Source organism: Cupressus sempervirens, chromosome 3 (genome assembly GCF_028749045.1).
Source record: "Cupressus sempervirens isolate cs-2001-9-10 chromosome 3, ASM2874904v1, whole genome shotgun sequence".
Lineage (NCBI taxonomy): Eukaryota > Viridiplantae > Streptophyta > Pinopsida > Cupressales > Cupressaceae > Cupressus > Cupressus sempervirens.
The window spans coordinates 125,912,718-125,929,891 of NC_143120.1; positions in this window are offsets into that span (position 1 = coordinate 125,912,718).

The window sequence follows — 17,174 nt, forward strand, 5'->3', positions numbered from 1 at the left end:
AAGCTATATTGGTAGAATATCAGAAATTATTGCATGAATTAAGTCTTACAATGGATCTAAAATTGAAGATAATATTATTTGGAAGATCTTGAAAACTTTGACACCACCATTCAAGAAAACATCATAGATGATTGAGCTAGTGATACTCTACACTAATAAGTTTACTAGAGAGACTCTACTTGGAAGATTGGAAGTAGTAGAAGTGAGCTTGAAGAAATCATGAGATTTTTCTAGAGTGGAAACAACCTTTAGTGCATTAAGTTTTCATCCTTCTTTAACAAGAAGTACATCACTAGTGGAGACCATGCTAACAACAACAGATCTAGATCTGAGGAGGATAGAAGAATTAGAGAACTAGATGGTAAGAGAATTTTTAAATATTGGACTTACAATGAATTTGGTCACTATGCTTCTAAGTTTCCTAAAAGAGAGAAAAAATATAAGAAGAACTTAATGTCTAGAGAGCCTAAAGATTGTTTGTATGCAAATGAAGATGATGAGTCTAAAGAAAGAGTTCAGGGTGAAAGTAATTATGAGTTAGGATTTGTAGCTATAAAATAAGAAAATCCTTAAAAAGAAGTTAGAGAAGAGAAAGCCCTAGTTCTGCAAGTTGAAAAGAGAATTGATTGGATTATAGATATTGTTTTTTTGCATCATATGATTTGAGACATGAATAAGTTTGTTAATTCGGTAATCATGATGGAGGGATTGTTAGAGTTGGTAACAATGTAACTTGTCATATAAAGGGAATAGGAACCACTACTCTTGATGGAAAGACTAACTCTGATGATGTCTATTTTTTTTGATGGATTAAAACATAACCTATTGAGTATTGGACAATTGGTTGATAAAGGTTTTTAGTTGCAATTCAAAAAGAAGACATGCATTAACAAGGATAAAGATGGTAAGTTGATTGGCATTGGTACAAGATCCAGAGGTAATATTTTTCAATTAAACCCTACATAGATGGCATGCTTGGTTTCAAAGGTGGATAATATTTGCTTATGGAATAGAAGATTTTTTCATATAAACTTTGATCATATTGTGAAATCTAGTAGTATATTTGTTGTAAAGTATTTACCTAAAATTGTGAAGCCTATTAATGTTGTGTACAAAGAATGTGTTATGGCTAAGAAGAAGAAAGTTTCCTTTCCTAGCAAGAAGTTCACTACCACAAATAAATTGGAGATTGTTCATAGAGATTTGAGTGGTCCTACCAGAACAAGAGGATGCTATGGTGAAAGGTACTTCATGATTTTTTTGATGATTTCACTAGAATGATGTGGGTAACATTTCTTAAAGAAAAGTTTGAGCCATTTGAATAGTCCAAGTTGTTTAAGAACATAGTTGAGAATGAATCTAGAGTAAATAAAAATGTTTAATATTAGATAGAGGTGGATATTTTACCTCAAACAAGTTTAACACCTTTTAGTGAAGTAAATGACATCCAGAGACAACTATCAACACCTAAGACCCCTAAAAAAAATGAGATTGCTAGAAGAAGAAATAGGTATGTAATAGAAACATTGAGAGCCATGATGTTTTAGAATGACATATCTAAGAAATTCTGGAGAGAAAAAGTCAATAAAAAAGTATACACAATGAATATAGTGCATACTAGAAAAGGTAAAAATAAGACTCCCTATGAATTATGGTTTGGACATGCACCCTAAGTAAAATATGTTGGTCAAAAGAATAGTCTTGACAATTGAGTGTCAACACACTTAACCATTTTCACTATACATGCCAAGTACACAATGTATGCCGAGCTAGAATTTCAATAGGTGCCAAGCCATTGTTGGTACTGAGCAAGTCAAAATGTAGTATGTGCCGAGTGATTCAAGAAATTTTCATGTGTTGAGTGATCCAGGAAATGTTCAAATGCGGAGCAATATAGAACATACATGTGTCAAATAATACAGTGTTTAACAAGTGCTGAGCAAACCAGGAAAATAGGTGTTGAACAAGTCACAAAGTAATAGATGCTGAGCAAACCATGAATCAATTCATGTTGAACATCAGTAATATAATGAGTGCTAAGTAACTTAGGATCAACATAAGAGTTTGTGCTTTTAGAAAATAAGATGTAAACTATTTTTGGAGTCGACCTAGAGAAATTTTGAAGGAGAAAAATGATAAGGACGAATCATTTACATTCCCTATGCAATCTACATGCAACCAATGAGAAAAATTCAAGGATTTAAGTAGGAATTTGAGATTCAATATGGATCGTAGATCCATACCTAACCCTAAGTCTTTTCATTCTTTAAAAGGAGGTTGAATGCACCATTGCATAAGTGGAAGAGAATAGTGTAAGGGGATATTATAGCCAAATTTTAGTAAGAAGAAGGAGAGATTTAGTGGAGTAGAGTAGCAATTTCATATCAAGTTGATCAGAACAATACAAGAGACAAGGAACACATACAAAGATCAGATCAAGCAAGGATTAGAACAAGAAGAGAAGATCTAGTACCTGAATCTAGCAATTTGAGATTGCATTCAATCAGGTCAAATTTTCTAATACTCTCTCACAATTGTATTAGAGGTTGAAATCCTATGTTAATAGGTTATCTTAACAACTAGGTAGGAGAACCTTTGGAGAAGGTCTCAAAAAATCCTATGTATTAGGTGGGTTTAACAACCTATTGTAAATCCTTTAATAGGGTGACACTTCATGTAAGTGTTTGTAAATCCTTTAATTAGGTCACTATTGACACAGTGTAAAGCCTTTAACAGGGAAGACCATCAGAAGTGGTTGAACATTGATTGCTATAGTAATTTTTGTGGGTGTCATCCCCACCCTAGTTTTACCTTCTTATTCCTAGAGGGTTTCTAGGTTACCAAATATCTGTGTTATGTGTTGATGCATGTTTTCATTTCATGTTTTCTTATATGATTACATGCATGTATATTGATTTCAATTATATGTTAATAAGGGTTTGAAAGGATAAAAATTGGTTACTTCTAATTCATCCCCCCCTCAGAAGTACTCTTCACATTTTGAACATTCCAACAAAATATTTCATAATTTTTGGAAGTAAAAGAGAGATGATGATATTGGTAAGTTTGATGCAAGAAGTGATGAAGGTATGTTCCTTGGTTATCCATTGGAAAAAAAATCTTATAGATGTTTTAATTAAAGAACTAAGACTATTGTTGAGCATGCAAATGTAAAAGAAGATACAAAGTTTGGAGTTAAAGAGAGAATGCTGGATTATAATTTTGATGAAGAAGAAGATAATCTCAAACCTATTATAAAAAATGTTGAATTTTTATTTGAGACTAATAATGATTTGTAGAATGATGTTAAAATTGTTGAACATAGAAAAGAACCAAGATTTGAACCTAGAGAAAAAGTAAGAGTTATAGTGATGTCTACATCCAACAAAAATTTGAAAAAGAATCACCTTGCTAATTAGATTATTGTAAGCAAAGAAAAAGAAGTTTTGACAAGAAATAACGTACATGAAGAACTATGTTTAATTTATCAAGTTAAATCAAAAAGTTTAGATGAGGCATGAAAGGATGATAATTGGATTCAAGCAATGAAAGAGAGAACTAGATCAAATTATGAAGAATGAGACATGAGAATTGGTTTCTAGACTTAAAGATAATAACGTTATAGGAACTAAATGGGTTTTTAGAAACAAGATGAATGAACAAGCTATGGTTGTGAGAAATAAAGCAATAATGGTATGAAAAGGATATTCACACCAAGAAGGTATAGATTATGAAGAGACATTTGGCCCTATTGCTAGAATTGAAGTACTAATAATGTTCTTGGATTATGCAACAAGTAAGAAGCTAAAAGTGTATTAGATGGATGTAAACTCAACATTTCTGAATGAAAAACTTGAAGAAGAAGTCTACATAGAGAAGCTTGAAGGATTTCCTTTGAAAAAAGAAAAGGACATGGTATGTAGATTAAAGAAAGCATTCTATGGTCCGAAGCAAGCACAAAGAACCTGGTACGCAAGATTAGACAGGCACTTGGAAATGTTTGGAATTGCTAAAGGTACAATAGATAGCAATTTGTATTTGAAAGAAACTGAGAATGGATTGTTGATTATTGTGATATTTGTGGATGACATAATCTTTAGAGGAAATGATTAAGGACATAACAAATCTGTTGATGAAATGAAGAATGAATTTGAGATGGGTATGATTGGTGAGATGAAATATTTTTAAGCCTACATATTATGTAGAACAATGATGGTATCTTCATATCATAGACTAAATATTTGAAATATTGTTGAAAATATTTGGCCTAGAGAGTTGTAAGCCTATTGTAAAACCTATGATAAATGGTTACAAGTTATCTAGAAAATATGAAACACCTACAATTGAGTAGAAGAAGTATAGATCCATGATTGGAAGTTTGCAATATCTAACTCACACTAGAATAGATATAGAAAATATTGTTGTTATGGTAGAAAAATTTCAAGAAGATCCTAGAGAAGCACATTATGAAGCAGTAAAGAGAATATCTAGATAAGTCAAAGGTACACCTAATTTTTTGTTTGTGGTATGATAGATCAAGTGATTTTACTTTGTGTGCATATATTGATGTAGATTGGGCAAAAAATATGGATGATAGAAAGAGTACCAGTAGTGGAGAAATTTTTCTTGGAGGAAGATTGGTTTCTTGGCTAAGAAAGAAACAAGATTGTATCTCACAAAGTAGAACAAGAGAAGAGAATGTAGCAGTAGAAGATAATTGTAATCATACTATGTGGATGAAGCAGATGCTAAAGGAAATTGGAATAGAGTTTTTAGAACCTATTATCATACATTGTGATAACAGAAGTACAATAAGTATCTCTAAGAATCTTGTGTTGCATTCTAAGACTAAGCATATATCTATTAAGCATCATGTTTTGAGAGAGAAAGTTGTAGAAAAAGAAGTTAGAGTAGGGTATGTGAGTACAAAAGAGAATATTGCAGGCATCTCTATGAAGCCTTTAGCCAAAGATACATTTGACTATTTGCGAGGTATGCTTAGGATTATGTCCTTGCCTACTTTTGAGTAAATGATACAAAAAGTGCATTAGTCCAATGGTACATAACACTATTATTTATTTGGACTGAATATTGATGCTTCATGTATGGGAAAGTATATGTGATGAGAAGAGTCATCAAGGACTCTTTATAGATGGTATAAAACAATATATTTGGACACTTGAGCTAGTTTAAGACTTGGAGTAGATGATTAAAATAGTGAAGCCTTTGTCATTGATGTCAATGGGAGATGACTGTACATGAAAAACATCTTCTCATAATATGTGAAATATGCATGTATGAGGGAGAATTTTTTATGGATAGATTGATGTCAATGGGAAGAAAGATATTGAATTATTCAATGGAGGAGAAGTGTGAACAACTCATGTCAATCCTAAGAATGATGAAGAACAAATAGAACAATATTCCTATGAGTTTTAGATTTGATTTATGAAGAGGATTTAAAAAGAACAAGACAACAAGAACAATAACAGAGTTTGATTTGGTATTTTTGGAACATAGATATTTTTAATCTATGTTGCCATCAATATCAAAGGGGGAGATTGTTAGCATGTATGCTGAGTGATATTCCTTTGGGGGAGTATCCTAATCATTGGATAGATGGTTAGCATGATTGACATATTACATTCATGACTGTGCTTGTCATTGATGTCAATATAGTATTATTTTTGTGAAGATTAGTAGAGTAGTAGACATCGAATGAGGTCATACAAACTATGTATTAAGGATGAGGACAAGAAAAATTGAGAACATATCCTACATTGTATCTTGATGAAGTGGACAAGTGTGCATACAAAGAGTGAAAGACATGTGAAATTTATTCAAGAATTATAGAGGATAGTGAGTAGATGAAGTTCTTGATAAGTGGTTTCTCATGTTTGTATTGCATCTCTTAACATGGATAGACTCATGATGAGAGAAGTTAGGGAGTGATAGAAGACAACCTGATGATGACATCAGTGAGTGTGCAAGGTTAGAGATTTCATGTGTGAGAATTTTTAAAGACTATAAGCCGATAGTGTTATGTAATTATAAAATGATTGTTTATCTTAACGAGGTCCTATTATAATTAAATGGGAAAGTTTCAAGGCTGACTCAAGGGGTTATTTTGAGGATGTGGTACAAAGGAAGGTTATTTTCCTTACAGTAATGTGGGAGTAATATTATGAAGTGCAAATTGTACAAGTGATATAGAAAGTTGGTAAATGCGTGTAAGTGATCTAAGGGATTAATTGGATGCAAAATTTGAAGATTTGCTATTGAGATTAGAAGAGGATTGGTCAAATCAAGAGAATAGCAGAGTTTAAGATCATTTATTTCTATTATTCTATAAGGAATAATGCATAGATCAATTGGATAGTGAGTTCAGTTATCTTACCTCTAAAGCTGTTTGGATAATGGGTCCTTCTATCTTCTGCAACTTCTAACAGGGTTGACACAACTCCTAACAAGGTTGACACAACTCCTAACAGGGTTGGAATCTCCTAACAGGGATTCAAAATCTCCTAACAAGGACTAATATGTACTAAATTTATTTCATTGGCTCCTTGAAAATTTCATCCTCGTACAAGGAACTTTTATATTAGTACATTATTTTGTGGGTACCATCCTTACCGAGGTTTTCCCTCTGATCAAGGGTTTCCCTAGTTAACATATTTGGTGTTATTAAGTATGTGTGTCTTCTTATGGTTGTTGGGTATGCTATTCACAAGCTCAAGGATTAATAAGGTTGATAAATGCTTTAATTATTGGATAAATGATTCACCCCCTCTCTCAATTATCTTGGTGGAATTTAGTTTCTAACATATTCACATTGTTGAGAAGGTTGTGGACATCTTCACTAAACCTTTTGCATGCTTGCAGTATCTTCAATTATGTTCTATGCTTGGGGTAAAGGAAGTTGACCTTGGGGGGTCCCAGTGATGAGTCCTTCCTTCATTCTTTTTTTTAATAACACTCTTCTATTTCTTTTTGGAGTAGGGTTTTTCCCATGTGGTTTTCTCTATTTTTATTTTTTTTAGAGATTTGGTTGTGTTGGGTACCTCATCAGGCCATGTTGTTAGGACCCATTTATATTTTCATCATTATAGTTTCCTTATTTTTTCATGTATTGTTTCTAGTTGCATTGTTGCTCATCTTAGGGCAGGGGGTGTTAGAGTAAAGGATTAATTTAATTTAATTTAATCACCTTTACTCCCTTCTTAAGATTTCCCTTTATGCACATTGCATTCCCATTTAATAATTAAAAATTAATTATTAAATGTTATTGTTAAAATTCTGAGGACTGCCACAAATATACTAACATTGTCATAATATATGGTATGTGTGTTCCAAAGGAAACTTTTCTCATATTATGATGGGGACACAACCCAAGAACAAAATGGACACAACAGAAAGGGAAAATTATATTAACTGAGAAAATAAGCTAGTACAACAGTACAGAGAAAATAAACTTCAAAACATTCCCTAAGGGCTTACAATAGCATAAATCTAGAGATAATTTCTCCTTACAGTACCTCCTCTCAAACTCCACTCCGAACTGCCTTTTACAATGCCATAAATCTCCTTAAATAGACCTCGGAGGGTTAAGGACTAGGAGTACATTCTAGAAAGTGCTAGTAGGCGTCCACCGACAAAATAGAAGGTTCTAGAAGCTGCGTTAGAAGTCGGTACAAATCTAGAAGAATCCAAAAGCAGTAATCGAACTTCTGGGAGGCATAACTTTTGAAGCGTAGCTCCGATTGACGAATCGTTTACATTTTCAGAAAGCTCTTGAAGCGCTCTATAGCCCTATGGACCAGCTCTGCTCGTCCCCCATTTATCGACCCTTTTTGAGGTCATTTAATGCCCCAAACCTGACTTTGAAGCATTCTTAGGAGGTCTCCAAAACTCGAAAAATTGCTATAACTTTCAAACCGTGGGGCCTATTGACCTAATTCTTTTTCTGGAATGCTCTAAAGCATGATTACATTCATCTAGCCAATTCAAACCTTCTAGTTTAGCAAAATGATGGCCCAAATACATGCTTCTATTTTTTTGGGATTTTCAAACGCACTGATAGTGGAACTGTGAGAGTTGGAACCTTTATTTGACCCAAATGGGTATCCAAAAATGAAAACACATCAAATAGAAACTAAGTCTAAGTACATTTTTTTTTGGGTGACACAGGATTGCCCTTATACCTTTGGATGCTCCTGCATTAGACACCCAGGGTAGATTGAAAAGTGACCCTGTCACTTTATAAATGGTAGAGGAAATCCCAAATGGGAAACCTTAGCTGCTGAAATCCAAGTTGAGTCCTTGATCGGCCACCCTTTCCACTTCACCAAATACTCTTCATACTGTCTGTTTCTAGTACTCCTACCCACACGGTGATCTAGAATGTCTTCTATCTCCTCCTTCTTAGAAGTAGGAATTGGACATGGCTCTAACACCAGCTCCTCATCTGCGCCATCATCATGATACTCTGTTAAATCTGCAATGTTGAAAATGGGAGAAATGTGAATACCATCTGGCAGCTCCACTTCATATGCATTTCCTGAGTCATGTTTCTTCAAAATTTTGCAGGGGCCAAATTTCTTCATTTTCAGCTTGTTGTAAGTATCGGCTGGAAATCTTTCTTTTCGTAAGTGCACCATGACTAATTCTCCTACTTGGAATTCCTTATGTCTTCTCCTTTGATCCACCCTAGCTTTATACTCTTGATTCATCTTGGTAATGTGTGCTTGAACCTCCTCATGTAGACGCTTGATATGTTCAGCAAATTCCTCAGCTTCAGCACTTGTCCTCTCCCCTTGTTCTATCTTCCTTAGCTCTGGTGCAGTCCTTAGGCTACTCCCATATACAATTTGGAATGGTGATTTTCCAGTACTCCTATTTACAGAGTTATTATAAGCAAACTCTGCCTGTGGTAGAATCAAATCCCATCCCTTGGGCTTATCCCCAACTAAACATCTCAGCAAATTGCCAGACTCCTGTTTACCACTTCTGTTTGGCCATCAGTTTGTGGGTGATGCGTGGAACTGAATTTCAAGTCTGTTCTCAACTTTTTCCACAATGTCCTCCAGAAATACCCCACAAATTTAGTATCTCTGTCAGAAATTATACTCCTTGGCAGACCATGTAGTCTTACCACCTCTTTGAAAAACAAGTCTGCAATATGAACAACATCATGAGTTTTGTGGCATGGAATGAAATGTGCCATTTTGGAGAACCTATCAACCACCACGAATACTAAGTCATTACCCCTTTGTGTCCTTGGCAATCCAAGAAAAAAATCCATACTTATGCCCTCCCATGGCCTTGATGGAATAGGCAATGGCTGATATAGGCCAATATTGTGACTAAACCCCTTGGCAACTTGACAAACTTGGCAACTCTATACGAACTTCTTCACATCCTGTGGAATTTGAGGCCAAAAATAATGTTCTCTAAGAATGGCAATGATCTTATCTCGACCAAAATGTCCTGCCATCCCTCCACTGTGTTTCTCCTTAATCAGATTTTCCCTCATGGAACTCCTTGGAATGCACAATTGACTACCCTTGAACAACATGCCATCCTGAATCAAATAGTCTAACCACTTGGTTTTATCCATAGCAACAGGTTCTTTACAAGCTTTCCATGCTTCAACAAAATCAGGATCCTCGGGGTACAAATTCTTGAGTTCATCAAACCCAACTACTTCAACCTGCATTGTTGTAAGCAACAACTATCTCCTACTTAGTGCATCTGCAACCCTATTAGATTTTCCACTTCTATGCTTCAACACAAATGTATAGCTCTGCAAGAACTCTACCCACTTCATATGTCTCTGATTCAATTTACCTTGACTATTTAGGTACTGTAATGCCTGATGATCAGTATACAAAACAAATTCCTTTGGCAATAAATAATGCCTCCATTTCTTTAAGGCCTGAACTATTATAGAACTCTTGATCATAAACATAATACTTCTTCTTTGCATCATTCAATTTTTCACTAAAACATGCAATAGGCTTACCTTATTGGCTTAATACAGCCCCAATAGCACTGCCACTGGCATCACAATTTACTTGGAAAACCTTTCTAAAATCTGGAAGTGCCAACACAGGTTGTTCTTTACCTTCTTCTTCAGCAATTCAAAACTTCTTGCAGCTGCTGTAGTCCATTTGAACTCTTTTCTATCCCCTCTTATTGTATCAGTTAGGGGTGCACATATGCCACTAAATTTTTTAATAAACTTCCTGTAAAAACTAACAAGACCATGAAATGATCTTACCTCAGTAGAAGACCTTGGAGTAAGCCATTCCAAGATGGATTTTACCTTCTCTGGATCCATTTTGAGATCTTCAGGTGATATAACAAACCCCAAATAGACTAACTCCCTTTTTGCAAAGTTACACTTCTTCAGATTAATTAACAGTTTCTCTTCCCTTAGCCTTTCAAGGACACTACGAATATGAAGTAAATGTTCTTCCAAAATTTGCTGAAAATTAAAATATCATCCAAATAGACAATAACAAATTTTCCCAAGAACTTCTTAAGTACCTCATTCATGAGCCGCATGAAGGTGCTTGGGGCGTTCATCAATCCAAATGGCATGACTAACCACTCATAAAGACCCTCCTTGGTCTTGAAGGCTATTTTCCACTCATCTCCTTCTCAAATCCGTATCTAGTGATAACCACTCTTCAAATCTATCTTTGTGAAGTACTGAGCTCCACTCAAGCAGTCCATAATATCATCCATCCTTGGCAAAGGAAACCGGTACTTGATGGTGATCCTATTTATAGCTTGAGAATATGTACACATCCTCCACTCTCCATCCTTCTTTGGTGCGAGTACTACAGGTACTGCACATGGACTTAGGCTCTCTCGAATCAAGCCCTTCCTCAACAACTCCTGAACCTGTCTATTTAGCTCCTCTATTTCAGTAGGAGTCATCCTATGAGCAGCCTTGTTAGGCAAACTAGCTCCTAGAATCAGATCTATCTGATGACTGATTTGCCTTATTGGTGGCAATCCATCTGGAACATTATCAGAGATAATATCTCCAAACTCCCCTAGTAAATCTGAAACTTCAAGTGGTATTTCACTACTACCTTCTTTATCTTTCCTAGGAATCAAAGCATAGCACATATGCTGATGTTTCATGCCATCTAAAAACTTCCTTCCATCAACAAGACAAATCCTAGCACTGCTACATACCTTTTCACCTTCCTTTTTCATGGGCTTCAATTTGTGGCGAACTCCATCCTTTGTCAGAGAGTATGTGTTTGCATGTCTATCATGCACTGCATGTCTATCAAACTGCCATGGTCTACCCAATAATAGATGGAAAAAATCCATCGAAATAACATCACAGAGAACTTTCTCATGGTAACTCCCAATTTTGAATTTCACTAAACATTGTTCACTTACCAGGACCTTATGATCATCTTTTACCCACGCAATCCGATAGGGCTGGGGATGTTTCTCCCTCTTGAGCTTCAGCTTAGAGACCATCTCTTCTGATACCAAGTTATCAGTGCTACCTCCATCAATGATCATGTCACAACACTTATCCTCACACTTGCATCTGGTACGGAACAAACTCCTCCGTTGTCCTGGTTCAATCTCACCACTTAGTATGACTCTTTCATTTACCAAGGTCTCTCCTCTTTCTGCATCCTTTGAATGTGATGATTGTGCATCCTCATCCACATGAACAACCCTAGCTTGGCCCTCAGCTCTCCTGTCTGTCCTTCCTTGTCGTTGAGGGCATTCAAAGGAACGATGACCTTCTTCATTGCAATGGAAACAGGTACCACAAAAGCCTCCTCTTCCTTGTCCATGTCCTCTACCTCTTCCTCTCTGATTTCCAAAGTCTTGGTCACGGGAGCGGTTGAAACCCTCATTCTTTTGGTTCCTGCTAGTACCCTCATCTTCATTTTTCTTTTGGGTTTCATTGCGGCCTCCAGATGATCTACCGCTTCCCCTTCCTCCTTGACTGCGTCCTCTTTGTCTTCCTTCAAACCTTTTATTCAGCTTCTCTTCAACTCGTAGGGAAAATTGGTATGCCTTTTCAACACTGGTCATTCTTACCAGACTTAATTCCTCTTGGATGCTAGGGCGCAACCCACTGATATAACGAGAAACCTTTTCCTTATTTGCTTATGCATGCCCCGCTCTAATCAAGAGTCGGTAAAATTCCTTTTATATTCTTGGACTGATCTTCCTGCTTGCTTTAACCCATGCATCTTCTTAAACAAATCAAGCTCATAGTCCACAGGAATGAACTGCTTCTTCAATTTGTCCACCATGCGATCCCATCTTGTGATCTTCTCCTTTCCTCTTCTGTTTCTTTCCAATTGGACCTCTTGCCACCATATTTTGGCATGGCCTTTCATTTTGGCCTTTGCAAACTTAACCCTATCTGGGTCCCTGATATCCTCATACTCAAAGTATTCTTCCAGTTCATTGATTAAATCGATCAACTCATCTAGTTTCAGATTTCCTGACAATACACCCACTTCAATTGTAGGTCTTTTCCCAAACTTAGTAATGGCCCTAAAAATCCTTTCCTCTACATGATTCAAAACTTCCTTGTCAAATTCTCCTTCTGGTTCCATTACTTCTTCTTCATTGTCATCCTCACTGTCGTCACTTACGGCAACATTTGCTCCTCTACGGAGCTCCTCTTGCAATGCCTGCACCTGCCTTTGGAGGGCTCTAACCTCCTCAAGATTAATAGCTCTGGCCCTTCTGCCATGCTCTCTTCGTGGAGGCATCTTCTTAACTCAAACCCACAACCACACAGTCCTTGTGCAAACTGCCTCACAGTCGGTGCTCTGTCTACACACTTAGGAAAACCAGCTCTGATACCACTTGATGGGGACACAACCCAAGAACAAAATGGACACAACAGAAAGGTAAAATTATATTAACTGAGAAAATAAGCTAGTACAACAGTACAGAGAAAATAAACTTCAAAACATGCCCTAAGGGCTTACAATAGCATAAATCTGGAGATAATTTCTCCTTACAGTACCTCCTCTCAAACTCCACTCCGAACTGCCTTTTACAATGCCAAAAATCTCCTTAAATAGACCCTGGAGGGTTAAGGACTAGGAGTACATTCTAGAAAGTGCTAGTAGGTGTCCACCGACAAAATAGAAGGTTCCAGAAGCTGCATTAGAAGTCGGTGCAAATCTAGAAGAATCCAAAAACGGTAACCGAACTTAAGGGAGACATAACTTTTGAATCGTAGCTCTGATTGACGAACCGTTTACATTTTCGAAAAGCTCTCAAAGCGCTCTATAGCCCTATGGACAAGCTTTGCTTGTCTCCCATTTTGACCCTTTTTGAGGTCATTTAATGCCCCAAACCTTACTTTGAAGCATTCTTAGGAGGTCTCCGAAACCTGAAAAACTGCTATAACTTTCAAACCGTGTGGCCTATTGACCTGATTCTTTTTCTGGAATGCTCTAAAGCATGATTACATTCATCTGGCCAATTCACACCTTCTAGATTACCAAAATGATGGCCCAAATACATGCTTCTATTTTTTTGGGATTTTCAAACGCACTGATAGTGGAACTATGAGAGTTGGAACCTTTATTTGACCCAAATGGGTGTCCAAAAACGAAAACACATCAAATAGAAACTAAGTCTAAGTACATTTTTTTTGGGTGACACAGGATTGCCCTTATACCTCTGGATGCTCCTGTATCATATTAATAAGCATAAGCCATGAATAGACATGTCCCTTTAAGGGACATGTCTAGTTTTTAATTTAATAAATAATATTATAACATATTTATAATAATAATAATATTTATATAATAATAAATATAACTATAGTTATATATATTATTATTATATTAATTTATTACATATATAATTATACCTTATGATATATATATATATATATTGTTGTGGTTCCACAACGCATGCTCCATTTCGCTTAGAAATGGAGACCCCCTACTTTATTGTATAGCTTTTCAGATTCCTAGTCCGAGGTTTGAGTCTTCTTTAGGGTTTTACCTACTGTTTTTACCTAATTCAAGGTCTCTACCTAGAAACCCAGATCAAAAAAACCAAGTTTCTGAAGGAGAAATTCATTTTTACATATAAAGATGTGCACTAGCGCACCTTACCAAGTACACTAGTATGCTAAGTCACAGAGGGAAAGCACTTCCTCTCTTGGAAGTGCATAGTTGCATAGCTACACACCTTTAAGAGGTGCGTAAGATCCCAGGCCTATAAAGCCTGGGACCCTACCTTCTTCTTCATTTCACTTTCTCCTTTGACTTTCTGTCTCCCACACCTGCCAAGCTTTCGAGGTGCACTACTCTACCCTCGCACCTACACACAACACCACACAATGTTAAAAAACTTCTAATATAAAGGTGTGCACTTTACACACCTCCCAAGGTGTGCAAGGTGCACATCTTTTTCATTTACTAAAATAAAAAGAACTTAATAAACCTAAACTAATGCAAGTCTAGGATAAAGGTGCCTAGGTGCGCACCTATCCTAGGTATGCACTTGCACACCTTTACTAGTTTTAAAAACACCCCTAAGGATAGTAAAAGGGTGTGTATCCTTTTTTAAAAAAAATTGTCTTGCAGCTAGCACACCCCATGGGGTGCCCCTTTTTTTATAAGTTTTTCTAAGAAAAGACAAACTTGGTGCACCCCTTTTTTGACTTCTAGAGGTTTAGGTTAGGTTTTTTGAGTCTTTTTAATAGTTTTGGTTTATTAGGGTTTCTAGGTTGTGTTTTTTTCATCATTAGGGTTTATGTTAGTTTTTTTTGGCTCTAGACTAATAGATGTTGATTTTGTGTAGATTCAATGGCTTATTCCTCATCCTTCCTCACTGCAAAGATGGCTCTGAAACTAGTATTTTTCAAGTTTCAAGGTATTCCAGTAAAAACATGCTTCCAAGATGAGTACTTAGAGATCTAGGACATTGAACTCAGCCATATTGATTGGAATATTTTACTAGTTTTATGCAAAAAACAAATTGTGAGCTCCCTAATGATATCTGCTCTTATCAAATCAAAGTTAGTCAACGTAGTGTCTCACCCAGTATCAGTACAATCTTCAGAATTGATCATGACATTAGTGGAGAACTGTCTCAAAAGAAAAGGTTGTGAAAATAAAAACTAGAGAGACCGTGTTAGATCTAAGGCCTAAGAACATAGAGAAGGTATTCCATATTCCAAGAGTAGATCAATAAATCAGATTACCACATCATTAGGCAGAAAGGTGGTATAGAGAACATGGAGAGGAAGCATCTAAAATCATTCAATCCTCATATCTCATTGAGAAGACTCCTCTTGGATGCAAAGTAGGCAAAGTGGAAATGACAAGGGGTTATATGAAAGATGATATTGGATATTCAATAGTACTTTTGAGTAGAGCCATGGGGTTACCGACATTAGGACACTTGAACATATGGATGGTGCATTTCATTGATACCATTAGAACAAAAAAGATGCCAATTGATTAGGCTTTGATTCTTAGTGAGAACATGGATGAGCAATTGGTGGCAATCAAGAACAATCATAAGTTCTATATGACATCTTATTTGGTGTACCTGTTAGCTGTAAGAGCAACATACTATCCAGGATTGTTCAAAAGGGGCAACATGCAAGATGTAAATGCATGGCCTTATATAGTGTACCCCCAATTGGTGAACAAAAAGATTTTAGAGCATGACAAGGAATATAGAATAGTGAATGATGCGTTCATTTTCACAATCATTCAGTTCATTGAGGGGGATTATTCAAAAAGGATGTCTGATGAGGTAGCAACAATGATTGCAAAAATTGGTGCCTATTATATCTAGTTAAAAATATTCACTTATTTGAGGGTAGTGGGTACAACTATTGATCCAAAGAACCTCCCTAGGTATCCGTGTGATAGACTCATAGTGCTAGAGGTTGCACAACAACTCTTTTCTACATACGAGAGAGTAAGGAATCAACATAAGAAAATTTGGGTATGACCAATTACTATAGGACCATTTAGTGTGGTCCAAAAATAGGATATTCTAACTTTTGTGTTTGAACGAGATCAATATCACTTGGATGAATATAACTCTCTTCGTCCCTTTTTTGATAACATTGGCCGAGTTCATTACTTTGTAGGAAAACAATTCCAACATGAAGATGCCATCAAGGACCATTGGATGAACATAGTGGATGAATAGAAATCCAAATAAGAGATTATTGTAGGATGATTCTCTATTTGGTAGGTAGTGCCTTGAAGATAAAGGTTCCTTTAAAGATAGTACAACAAGATATTGAAGAGGTCATTGATCTATTGTACAATAGAGATAAGATCTTTGATCAACCTATCATGAATGTGGAGATCAATAAAGAAGAAAATTTAGATATTAATCATAGGGTGAGGCATGTCATCTAATTGACCAAGGATTGGATCAAAATGTTAGAGTAAATAATTATGATTTATGCTTTTACTTAAGTTTACTTAGGTTAATGCATTTATTTATTAGTTGTAGTCTAGGAGTTGTTGACAACACAAGAGTTTATTCCTATCTAAGTCATACTTATCTCCTCACCTTGATCGAGGATATCCCACCTTTTGTGGATGTATGCTTAGTTGTCATTCTTATCTCGTAGCATCTTCTAGCTTGTTCTAGATGTCTCCTTGAGGCCTTTATATTCAAGCTCTCTCATTGTATTTCTCAACTCATTTTTCAAGGGTGAGTTGTGAAGTTGGCTTTCATCAAATTCTACATGGTATCAGAGTCTCCCTGCTATTTCCTAGTTCGAAGGATTTTTGAATTCGCAATTCAAAAACACAAACCCTATTTTGTTTGTGATTTTTTCTTCAATCAGGAGGAAGAGCAATTTTTGGGGCACTTTGGGCCTAAATAGATGCTACTATTAAGTTTAGAAGGCCTGTTACAACCATGATCCATATAAAATTTGTTCATTTTGGACATAGTTGATCGGGAGGCAAATTTTTTTCACCTGGCTAGCCATACGAGCTATATGAACGATTTTGTAAAAATATTAAAAAAATATTTATCGGGTGACCGCAATAGCCACTCTACCCAGTGCCCACCATGACACCACCTTGACAATACCACAGTGCTTCCCACGCTCGGCCCTAGCACCGCTTCTGCAAGTAGTGCAATTGTGGGCTCCATGGCCACCGTTG